Genomic DNA, 12,449 nt, shown 5'->3' on the forward strand with positions numbered 1-12,449 from the left:
TTTACAAAACAAGATTTTCCATTCAAGAACTGAAAAAAATTCAACCAAATTGTTCAATTTTCAAGCCAGAAATACGAATTTTTCGATAAAACAGTTCAGTCCATAACGAAAATAGAAGATTTATTTTCCATTACATGAAAAAAGAGTTTTCAATCGAGAAAGAATTTTCAGTCAAGAAAAAAAATGTCAATCAAATTCGTCAACTTTCAATTAAAAAGAAACGAATTTTCAAAAAAAAAATTTAATTTTTAACCACATAAATGTATTTTCAACCAGAAAGTAATTTTTAAAAATACGACTTTTCAATAAAAAAAAAGAAATTTCAACAAAAGAGTTCGCTTTTCAGGCGCAATAAATCCCTTTTATTATGAAAAAGAAATTTTTCATTGTAAAACTCCCGTGTTAGATAGCATTTTTAACAACAACAAAATGAATTTTTAACCTGAAAAAATTGAACTTTCAACAAAATTGATAAATTGTTAAAGAAATAAATTAATTTTCAAAAAGTTTTTAAATTTTCATCAAAAAAAGGTATATTTATAACGAAAAAAGTAATAGTTGTTATTTAAACTAAAGAATTGAATTTTCAACAAAAACATTAAATTTTATCCACGAAAATTAGTGTTCTACCAAAAAAAAAATTGTGTCAAAGGAATGAAAAATAATTCAACCAAATTGTTCAATTTTTAAACCAAAAAGACGAATTTTCTATTAAGCAGTTGAATGCTTAACAAAAATAAAATTTTAGCCAAAAATTAAGATTTTCAACCAAGAAAGAATTTTTTAAATCAACCAAATTCTTCACTTTTCAAGTAAAAAAAAAATATTCGAAAAATGGAATAAAATTTTAACTAAATAAATGAATTCTTCACTAAATAAATGAATTCTCAACTAAATAAAAGAATTTTCAACAAAGGTGTTGATTTTTCAACCAAGAAAAAGATCCCTTTTTGATGAAAAATCAATATTTAAATAGAAAATTCATCGTATTTTCAAAAATGGAATACGTGCATCCAATTGATTAAAAATGTCCCTTCTTAACCCCCCCCCCCCCCCTCACACATCAGCCCCACCACTCCCTTAACCTTCGATGGAATGAGTGCACTTAGTAATCGTTGAAAGTAGTTCAGAAATCGAATGACACGTGTTAGATGGCGCTCTTTTCTTTACTTCTGAGCAGGGACTATAGTAGTATTACGCGCGCTTCACGGTATGTTCGAAGCTCCTGATCAGAGTGCATCGCTATACGTCGTGTTCCCTTTTATTGTTTTCAATTTTGAATGACAAGCTTTGTGATAGAAAAGTTCATTACTTTTTCTCAATTTTAAAACATTTCTATTTAATCATTTATTTTCGAAAAAAATACGAAAGTATTTTCACGATTGCGAAAAAGGGCGTCTTTAAAAAGATACAATTGAAGAAAAATAGTTTTTTGAAAGGGACCAAAAAGTGATTAAAAAGACTTCAATTATTGGAGGTCTTTGTGCAAAAAATCAAGAGACTTTTGAGAATTGTTGGTTCCTGAGAATATCAGAAATTGGTAAGTACAATTATTAAATTAATTATACAACAACAATAAATTTATGTCACTTTTAAAAAAATTTAATTGGAAAAATGCATTACCCCATATAAAAATATATTTGCAATAAATTAACTTGCATGAATAAAAAATTAAATCGCAGTTTTCAAAAAAGACAAGACAAAATTAAACTACGCTTTTATTTACATATTACAACCTGTAACTTGTCACTGTCTTATAAAAGCTACTTTAATTTATTAAACAAATAAGATTAATAAAATTTATCAAAATTAAAAAATTAAAACCTCGAAATTCAAAATTAAAATTGAATTATGTCAAGGTATTAAAAGGTAAATATTTATCGCATTTAATTGTAGAAATAATTTAGGCAACATTAGCCTTGTATTTCATCACGCGATTCCGGTAAGAATTATTAATTACTGTGCAAGAACATCCTGAAACTTTTATACATGTCTCAAATAGCCGTTTTCGTATTTGCTTTTTTTAAAACGTATTTTGAATTTTGGTCGAAGATGATTTTCTCTAAATACAATCAGAAAAAAATTTCTTTGATTCAAAGAAATTTTCTTTATTTCTTTGAATCAAAAAAGGTACTCATTAGATCATCGTCAAAAAAATTTTTGGCCGTGGTTAGATGTACCGAAATTTCCGTACGGACGGCGGTATCTGAAAAAAGGACTTTTTACAGAGATTTTTGTACAAATAGCGCAATTTTTCTCGTGCAAATAGACACTATCAAATATGTAATTGTTGCAATGAAAAGTTTTCTTTAATTTAAAACGATTTTCTTCATTTTTAAATTATTTTTCAAATAATGAAGAAAAAATTATGTTAAAAAACGTTTTGTTTTCAATTCAAGAACAATATTTTTCTGAGTGTAGAAGTTATTTCAAAAAAAGAGATTGCAATGAAAGAAAAACTTTGTGATTAATTTTAATGCAGAACCAAAAACTAAACAATCATTTCGAAACGTGATTTGAATTTTGGTCAAAGATGATTTTCTCACCATAGAATCAGAAAAAAGATTCTTTGAATTAAAGAAAATTTATTCCTTTGAATCAACGAACGATCTTCTTTAGATCTCAGTCGAAGAAAATTTTATGTGATTCGAAGAAATCTCTTACTAATCCAAAAATTTAGGCCGTGGCCAGATGTACCGAAATTTCGGTACGAACAGCCAAATTTTTTTTGTACTAGTGGACACTGCCAAAAATTTCTTTGGTTAGTAGAAATGGTTTTTTATTCCTATGAAAATTTTTCTTTCATTTAAAATAATTTTTCTCATCTTAACATCATTGTCGCTCGAAATTATTAGTCAAATAAAAGTTTATTTGATTCCAAGAAATCTGTTTTGAAAGCAAAAATTTATTTGATTAAAAAAAATGGTTTCTTGTTCCAATGAATATTTTTCTTTAATTCAAAAGGATTTTTTTGTTTAAAAATTACTTTTGCTTGAATGAAAAAAATAAGGTTGATGAAACTGTTACTTTAAAGCTAGTCAAATTTTTTTCTGACTGTAGAACTTATTTATTGTCAATTATATTGATAAAAAAACCTAATATCTAAGAATCTTTTTCCGAACGTAATTTGAATTTCGGTCAAAGATAGTTTTTGCAATATTGAAGTTTAATCCATTTCTTAAAAAGATATTAATGAAAATATTGATTGAAAATATTAAATTTTAAATAAAATATATTTTTTTATTAAAATTGAGAATATGGAAAATTTTAAAATGTGAGTTTCAACAGAAGGAAGAAAGTTAATAGGTGTGAATGACCTCTCAGGTGTGAAAGGTATTGTAATAAAGTTTTGACTTTGAATACTGAATACCAGAAATTTTCCAAAGTTGCATTAGGAAATCCATAAAATTATCGAATTTCTAAAAGGCTAAAAATTTCCACTTATTTATATCAGCAAATGCCCCGAATTCTGTAAAATAAAAAATCAAGGAGTCATAAATTTCAGAAGAGTTATTACAAATTTTTAATTGGTCAAATAATACAAAAGAATTTTTAGATCTTCTAAGACAAAGACTTTCTGAAGTCTCACTAAGGCCTAATAACATTTGAATTTCTGAATTGGATTTATTAAATTACATTTTACTACTATTTCGATTTATTTTTTATTCAGTACTTTTCCAAGTTTTTTGAATAATTAAACTTTTGTGGTAAAAAATATTTGAAATGCTTCAATTTTTAAGAATCAAAAAGTATTTCAAACATTTTAGGCGATTTTAAAACTTTAAGGAATAAGTTTAATTCATTTATTTTATTTTCGTAGGGTTTTGAGGGATATTATCTAATTTCTAGAGAACTTTAGGGAATAAATTAAATTTTTTACACGAAGTTTCTAGAGATTTGAATAATTTCAAGATTTTAAGGCTTTTGAAAAAATTTAAAGACATTAAATAAATGTCAAGGGACTTCAAATATTTTTCAAGGTTTCCAAAATTCTAAGAATTTTTTTAAACTTATTTCTAGCGAATAAAATTTGAACCTACTTCCTGCGATTAAAAATATTTCAAGTGATTTTAGGGTATTTTGAGGGAATCTCGCAAGATTTCAAGGTATTTTTAGGATTTATAGGAATTTTTATGGATTTTTATTAGAAAAATATAATAAAAAACTTTAAATTAATTAATATTCATTATTTTGTTAAAAATTCATATATTTTGTTTGAAATACGTTTTTTTTATAGAAAATGTAATTTCTGGTTGAAAATTTTTCTTTTTCGTTTCAAAATTTATTTTTTTGGTAGAAATTCCATCTTTTTGGATTAAATATCAATTATTTCATTTTTTGTTGAGAATTAATTTTGGTAGTTTCAAAATTTAACTAATTTTTACGTTTGAAAATTCATCCCTTTTATCAGAAATTCCATCTTTTATGTCAACTATTACATTTTTTGTTGATAATTCATCTTTTTAAGATAAAAATTTAACTATTGAGTTAAAATGCAACCATTTTGCTAAATATTTAATTATTCTATTGAAATTTCATCTCTTTGGTTGAACATTTAACTGTATTTTGTTAACAAGTCATATTTTTTCTTCGAAAATTAAACTATGTAGTGAAAAATTCAATTATTTTGTAGAAAATTGAACTATTTTACAGAAAATTCGTCTTTCGCTCATTTGAGTTGGAAATTCTTCTATTCGGTCCAAAATTGAACCATGTATTTACAAATTCAATTATTTAGTAGAAAATTGAACTATTTTAAAGATAATTCGACTTTTGTCTAAAATTGACAATTTTTTTGAGAATTCGTTATTATTTTTTATAAATTAGTTTCTTGAACTGAAAATTTCATTTTCTATTTTTTATTAATATTTTAACTCTTCGATTAAAAATTGAACTATTTTGTTAAAAATTCGTATTTTTTGGTTTTAAAGTGTCACCCATTTAGTAAAAAATTCAATTATTTTGTAGAAAATTGAAATATTTTAAAGGAAATTCGTATTTTTGTTCATTTTAGTTAAAAATTATATTTTGCTGAAAATTTGTTTTTATTAGTTGAGAATTAGTTTGTCTTTTTACTGCAAATTTAACTTTTCCATATCTTGTTTAAAATTCAAAACTTTGGTTAAAAGTTTAACTATTTTGTTGAAGAGTAATATTTTTTGTCGAAAATTTACATTTTTTTATAATAATTTAATTTTTTTTTAGAAAATTGATCCATTTAAAAGAAAATTCGTCTTGTGGCTCATTATAGTTAAAAACTTTTCTCTTTGGTAAAAAATTTAACTATTTTGTGGAAAATTTGTTTTTGTTTATTGAAAATTGGTTGTTTTTTGAGTTTAAAATTTATGTATTTTGTTAAAAAGTCGTCTTTTTGGTAGGAAATTAATTTTGTATTTAACTATTTGTATAACAATTCAACTATTTCTTCAAAGTCATATTTTTTATCGAAAATTCAACAGTTTTGTTGAAAATTTTACTATTTGGACAGAAAATTGGTGCTTTTGGATTTAATATTCACCTTCTTTTGTTAAAAAATCGACTTTTTTTAATCCTTATTTTTTGGTCGAAAATTCAACTAATTTGTTAAAAATTTAATTATTCTGTTAAAAGTTGATTTATTTTATTAAAAATCATCATTTTCTTTCGAAAATTCAACTCTTTCTTAAAAATTCATCCTTTTGGATTTTAAATTCATCTTTTATGGTTTGAAAATTCATCTTTGTTTCGAAATATTTAAATAATTTTCTAAATTTTAATCTGTAATTCTTTTAAACCGGTTATAAAAGATTTCACTTTAAAAATGGCGCAAAAAATGCTGGTGTTTGCATATTCATGGACAGGAAAAATGAATATTTGGTCAGGGAAAAATTAGGGAAAATTCGGGAAGTTGGGAAAATTAATTTTTTCCGGGCGTTCTGTACTAAATTTGACTATTTTGTTGAAAGTTTGTTTTCATTTATTGAAAATTAGTGGTTTTTTATGAACATTTAACTTCTAAAAATCGATCTTTTTTAGTGGAAAATTCATGTATTTTGTTCAAAAGTCGTATTTTTTGTAGGAAATTAATCTTTCATTTAACTGACTATATCAAAATTTAACTATTTTGTTAGAAAGTCATATTTTTGGTCGAAAATTCAATAATTTTTTTTTAAATTTGTTATTTGGACAGAAAATTCGCCTTTTGGGATTAAAGCTTCATCTTCTTTTGCTAAAAAATCAACTATTTTATTGGAAAATTAGTTTTTTTTAAGCTTTATTTTTTGGTCGAATATTAAACAAATTTGTTAAAAATTGAATTATTCTGTTTAAAGCTGATTTATTTGGTTCAAACTCATTGTTTTAATTTAAAAAAAGTCAACTCTTTGTTGATAATTAAATCTTTTGGATTTAAAATTCATCTTTTATGGTTTACAAATTTATCTTTTTATTTCGGAATATTTAAATAAATATTTTTAAAATTTTAATCTTTAATTCTTTTAATCCGGTTATAAAAGAGTTCAGTTTAAAAGTGGTAAAAGAAAAAAGATGCTGGTGTTTGAATATTAATATTCTGAAAAAATTAATAATTGATCAGGGAAAAATTATGGGAAATTCAGGGAATTTGGAAAATTAATTTTTTCGGGCATCCTGTACCAAATAAATAAATATTCCAAGAGCTTATAGTTTTTATGACTTATTTCTTCTAGGCCTAGACGGCTTTCGTAATGAGGAAACTGAAAACTGATTGGGAAATGAAAAATCGTTGCTCAATGCGATTGTACTTATCATAGAAATTCATTGTTTCCTCAGAGGCCTCGCAGTTATTATAGATATAGGCAATGAGCACATGGCGATGTGATAAAAAATGCGCGTGTCAAGTGTGTACTCACTGTATAGTTTTTCTCAAGCGTAGCAATAATAATAATATTAATCGCTGAGAGTAGGAAGAAACTAGGCCGCACGTGGTAGTGGACTGTGTGTGTTTACCTGTTTTGGTTTCTTCATCAAGCTTAATGATGATCCAGTAAGCCACGTGTCTGCTGATTATACAGCTATTCCGTATTATGGATTCTTATTTCTTATACTGAATAATATCTTATAACATTATCAAACTTTTTTTGTTGATATTTAGATTATTTTAATTTTCTGAGCCAAATTTGTGTCGGGATTGTTAGGCGGGAGACGGGGTTCGATTCCGCGCCGGGGAGCACTTTTTTAACTCTGTTACGGTTGGCGAGGGTTTAAAAAATTTTATGTGGCAGTTTTTAAACGTAATAATTTTAAAACATAATTAGAAACGAATGTTTGGAAAGGGGGATAGGAACTCTTCTAATTATTTAAAATAACTTTTTAAATTGAATATAACAAGGTGATAAATTCCACTTCATGTTTATTTTTCAATTATAGTGTTAAAAATTTAACATTTTAGATTAAAAATCTAAGACCATGGTTGAAATACTTTATTAAAAAAATTTTTTCTTGAGGCTTCCTAAATTTATGTTAGTAGAACATTTAACTGTTTGTTTGAAAATATATTTTTTTGTTGAAAATTTATATTCTTGGCTTGAAATTTCAACCTTTTTGGAGAAAATTCGTCCTTTTAGCTTAAAAATTCAACTTTCTAGTAGAAATTTGAACAGTTTTGTTAAAAAATTTGCTTTTTTTAATCGAATATTATTGTGTTTCAGTAAAAATTAAACTATTTTATTTCCTGATTAAAAAGTGATCTGTGTTAGATAAAAAAATTTAACTATTTGATTTAAAATTCGCCTTTTTAGTAAAAAATAATCTTTTTGGTTGAAAATTGAATGACTTGGTTAAAAATGTCTGAATTTTGTTAAAAATTTTTTTATAGCAAGTCAATTTTTTTATGAAGGCAACCGTATAGTTGTAAATTATTTGGTTTTGTTGGATGATTCAACTTTTTTGCTGAAAATTCGTCTTTTTTTGTTCAGTTATATTGTCTTTCATTAAAACTAAAATCTTTCTTTTTTAATATCAAATATTCTATTTTTTATTGAAAGTTCGTCTTTTTACATTTAAAATTTAATTCCTTGTTTGTTTATTGAATAGTTTTTTTAAAAACTCATATTTTTTGTTTAATATTAGTAAATTTACTAGAAAATTCATCTTTTTGGTGGAAAATTGAACTATACTTCATTAAAGCTTCCCTTTTTGTGGTAAAAATTTTTTTAAACTAAAAATGTAACTATTTGATTGAAAATGAACTTTTTTGTTTAAATTTTTAATTTTTGGGTTAAAAATGTCTTGTTAATAATTAAAAAAATGCTAACTTCAGAAAAAATTATTTTTTCTAAAATATGATTTTATATTTGCTTTTGTCATCAAAAATTCTACACATAAGACTCGGCAAAAATCTTAACATAGAAATATTGAATTTTCAATAAAGTTTTTTTTCAACTTAAAGGATAGAGCTTCTACCAACAAAATAAATTTTTAACAAAGTATGTCAATTTTAAACCAAACAGTGAAATTTTTAACCAAGCAGATAAATTCACGACAAAAAATTTAGTAGTTGATATTTTGTGTCTCAGGATTATCAGACCAGAGATCGGGGTTCAATTCCCAACCCGGGAGCATTTTTTCAACTTTATCGATAACAGGCAACATAACAATATTGAATTTAAAAAAAATGTATGCTTTTTTAATTAAATAGTTTAATTTTTAACCTAAAAAGACGAATTTTCAACCAAAACAGTGATTATCGTTTAAGAAGATTTATTTTTTACTCTCAAAAAGAGAATTTTTAACCAAAAAGTTCATTTCCAACCAAGAAAGATTCATTTTCAACAAAATACCTGATTTTTCAACTAAATAGTTGAATTGCCAATAAAAAATTCTAACCTAAAACAAGAATTCTTATTTTTATTTAAGCAATAAATAGAAATTTTTAACAAAAATCTTGAATCACAAATGAAAAAGTTGAATATTAAAGTCAATAGTTGAATTTTCAACCAAAAAGATGAAAAGATGTAATCCAAGAATAAATGTTCAAGAACTAAATAATATTAAAATTTGCAAAATATTAAAAATATACTCATTTTTTCATCGCATTTATACTGCTCTCTATCACACAATTGTTCATCATATAAAAACAGAAAAAATAAATAATTGGATTATTCATAACAATTTTGTTAGCATTATTTTTTTCTAATTCAAATATATGATTAAGAAATTTTATTTGAAGATTGTTTTTATTAGTGACATAAATTCGTGTATATTTTAATCGTACTTCTTAAGAATTTATTTCTTTATGAATGTGTATTTGATAACAGTTTATGTGGTGCTTTATATTATCAATAATTTGTATTTGAACCTAAATTTATAATCGCTTGGGGGATTCTTATTTATCTAATTGATTCCATTAATTTTATATAAATTATTGAGTAATAAATTTTTTCGACAATTTAAAGAGTTTATATAATTATCAACAAACTGAAAGCATTTTCTCAGTTAGTTGAATTTTAAACTAACAAGAATTCCAACATGGATATGGAAAAGTCAGTTTCTGACCTATTTCTTTCGGTGGAACCGTATAGTGGTACATCATATTGCTAATTTTTACAACTGCCTTAAAAAGACGCTTTGGTGCATAGGCATGGAAAGGTCAGTTTTTAACGCCTTACGGTTTGGCCCGACAAGTTTCACATTATATGGAAATTTATTGTTATTTTAAGCGATTTTGGTTATTTTCAAAATTTTTTCAAATTTTGAAAGTTTCTGGTACTTTTGGTATTTTTTTTGCATTTCCTGTAATTTTATAAATGACCAAAAATTAAGGATATTCAACAATTTTAAAGATTGACAGAATTTTTCGGGAATTTGTATTAATTTATTGTTAAATTTTCCAATCCTAAAAACTGCCTTAAAAAGACTGTCTACAGTACTTTTGTTGATTTTTTGATTTGTTCAATGATGTTTTGGATTTCAAATGAAAGTTTAGAGCAGGTAGTTATATAAAGTATATAATCTGGCATATGAATAAAATTAAGCACCGTCGAACGAACGAACGTTACCCACGCTGGCCATGCTTCATTATTTCTGACAAACGTATGCTTATTTTAGTTTTGGCTGACACGAGCGAGCCGTTTGGTCAACATTCTGGTCGGCACGTGGACGGCATTTTACGGGAAACAGATAAAAGTAACGCCTGCTAGGTATACTTATAAGTTGTAACATATACCTAAATATCGCAGAAAAGTCGATAAGGATTTCGTTCAGTGCACCTCATGCACATGTTTTTGCCAACGTTCGCGTCACGTTACTTAATTTATGATAGAAATTTTTTTAGTCAGTTTCTTGACATTTCATCTTCAATTACTTACGTCAAAAAACTGAATAATTCATAATTATATAAAAAATTATTTTTAAACCAAAGAGTTAAATCTTCAACAACAAAAAAATAACTTTTTATGGCTGATTTTCACAACTGCCGTAAAATACTTTTTACGGCAGAGACATGGAAAAGTCACTTTTTAACACCTTCTTTCGTTCCAAAAAGTGGCAATTTATATGGTAAATCATCTTCAACTGCCTTAAAAAGACTTTATGCCACATATTTTAAATTCAGTTCAAACAGATCGAAAGTAATCTTGATGCGGGCCTTGTAAGGCTTAATTTTAATTTTTAATTATACAGTTCAATCACTTAAAAAATAATAATTAGAAAGGAAACGCTTTTTCGGAATTTTCCCATTCACTCCTTTGGTTTTTTCTTAATTCTTTAAATCCCATTTACAGTCTTATAGATTCCTTCGAATCCCCTGATATATTTAAATTTCCTAAATCCCTTGCATTCTTTTTTTAATTCTTGGAACTCCCTTAATCATCTGAATTCTGTCAATTTTATGAATTCCAAGAACTTGAAAATAATACAGAGAATTTAAAAAAACTCAGTAGAATTGAAGGAGTTCAGAGGATTCACAGAATTTAGAATATTTAAGAAATTCAGATAAACAGAAGGCCTTCAGCGATTTTAAATAATTTAAAATAATCAAGAAATGTAGCAAACTTGAAGAATTTAAGAAATGTTTTAAATTAATTTAATATTCTGAATTCAGAAAATTCATAGAATTTAAGCAATTTTCGGAGTGCAGTGATTCAGAAAATTAATTTCAAAATTCTTAGTATTCAAGAAATTCAGGATATTCCAATATTTCAGGTAATACAGAGAATATCGGGTATTTAAGAATATTTATTGAATTATAGAAATCTAGAAAATTCAGAATAATTTAATAATTCTGGAAATTCAAAGAAATCCAAGATTTCGGGAAATTCAAGAAATTGAGGCTATTTAAGGAATTTTAGAAATTCAATACATTTTAAGAATCCAGGGGAATCAGAAAAATCAAGGAAATTTAGGAATTCGGAATATTTAAGAATCTTAGAGAATTAAACAATTAAGATCATTCAAGCTATTCAGGCTATTCAGGGAATTTGAGAAAATGCAATCAATTTCAAGAATGCAGGAAAATCAGAAAAATCAAAGAATTTTAGGAATTCAGAGAATTCAACCAATTTAGACTATTCAGGGAATTTGAGGAAATTCAATCAATTTCAAGAATGCAGGGGAATTAGAAAAATTAAGGAATTTTAGGAATCCAGATTACTTAAAGATTTCAGAGAATTTAAAAAATGCAGAGAATTTAAGGAATTCAACGAATTCAAGCAATTACGAAAATTCAAGGAATTCAGGATATTTTAGAAAATTCATGAAATTAAAAATATTCAAGGAATTCAAATGAGCAAAAGGCATTTAGGGATTTAAAAGAATTCGTAATATTTCAGGAATTTAGCAAAATTGGAAAATTTCCTACATAAATTCAACATTCTGAATTCGAAGAATTCCATAAACTCATGGGGAATCCAAACAATTCATAAAAATCATAGAATTTAAGGAATTTTAAGATTTCAGGGGATTCCGAAAGTTCAAGGAATTTAGAAAATTGAGGGAATTGATAAAAATTCAAATTCACAACTCAATGGATGGATCCTACAAGCTTTAAAAACAATATATACAGGTAGCAAAGCGAGTGTAAGAGTGAATTGGGAACTGAGTGACTGTTTCGATATTATTCAAGGAGTTAGACAAGGATGCGTTATGTCTTCATGGTTATTTATATTATTTATGGACAAGTGTTTAAGAATGGCTCTCTTCGACGAAGAGGGTGTGGATCTCGAAACAGCAAGGGTACGAGGGTTAGCGTTCGCAGATGATAAGGTTGTTATGGCAGAGTCTATCGAAGACCTACAAAGAATGCTGAATAAACTAGATGCAAGCATGAGGAGCATGGGCCTCAAAATTAACGCAAATAAAACAAAAACTATGGTGTTCGAAGGAAAGAGTGTGAAAACACTATGCAATATTTTATTAAATGATGAGAGAATTGAACAAGTTGATAAGTTCGTATACCTTGGTAGCTTATTTACTAGGGACAGGAAGATAGATGA

The 12,449-nt window shown here is 25.8% G+C and overlaps 1 protein-coding gene across 1 annotated transcript in view; it reads left to right on the top strand.

Annotated features, from left to right (window-relative positions):
• The first annotated feature begins 1,137 nt into the window (after positions 1–1,137).
• The window catches only part of LOC117170281, a 58,736-nt gene continuing 47,424 nt past the window's right edge, over positions 1,138–12,449 (top strand). The window contains exon 1 of the mRNA XM_033356950.1: positions 1,138–1,540. The gene's annotated coding sequence lies outside the window, so the exon portion shown is untranslated. The remainder of the gene's footprint in view (positions 1,541–12,449) is intronic.

Source organism: Belonocnema kinseyi, chromosome 3, assembly GCF_010883055.1.
Source record: "Belonocnema kinseyi isolate 2016_QV_RU_SX_M_011 chromosome 3, B_treatae_v1, whole genome shotgun sequence".
Taxonomy (NCBI): domain Eukaryota; kingdom Metazoa; phylum Arthropoda; class Insecta; order Hymenoptera; family Cynipidae; genus Belonocnema; species Belonocnema kinseyi.